Here is a 455-nt window from a genome sequence, read left to right on the forward strand (position 1 = left end):
ACCGGTTTGGCGAAAAAAAAAATTCGAGTTACAACATCTTTGTTCCCTGTTTTGTTGTTGTTGATGGTTTGCATCCTTTCCACTGTTGGTGTTGATGTGGGGCACTACGATCTACTTTGGCTTTGTGTGTCGGGTGACACCGGAGCTGTAAAGTATTTGCTTTGTTTGATGACGGTGGTGTTTTATTCACACCTTTTGTTTGTTCCTCTTTTGCTACTTGTGGGTTGTTTTTCCTTATAAATGACACCAAGTGCGCTGTGCCGAGCTACGCCAGTAAACTTGTAATGACTGTCATTGATGTTGTAGTGCCATCGTCTTTTACTGGTTTCTTTGCTATTGCAACTGCTCGTAGTATGCCGTGATGAAATTGTGTGTTGTGCTTGGCTTGGTTGTTTTTGATATTCTCTTTTTTTTTTTCGTAATGTAGGGGGGGGTATGGGATGGTTGGAAACTGC

Source organism: Trypanosoma equiperdum, assembly GCF_001457755.1.
Source record: "Trypanosoma equiperdum strain OVI genome assembly, contig: ctg_56, whole genome shotgun sequence".
NCBI lineage: Eukaryota > Euglenozoa > Kinetoplastea > Trypanosomatida > Trypanosomatidae > Trypanosoma > Trypanosoma equiperdum.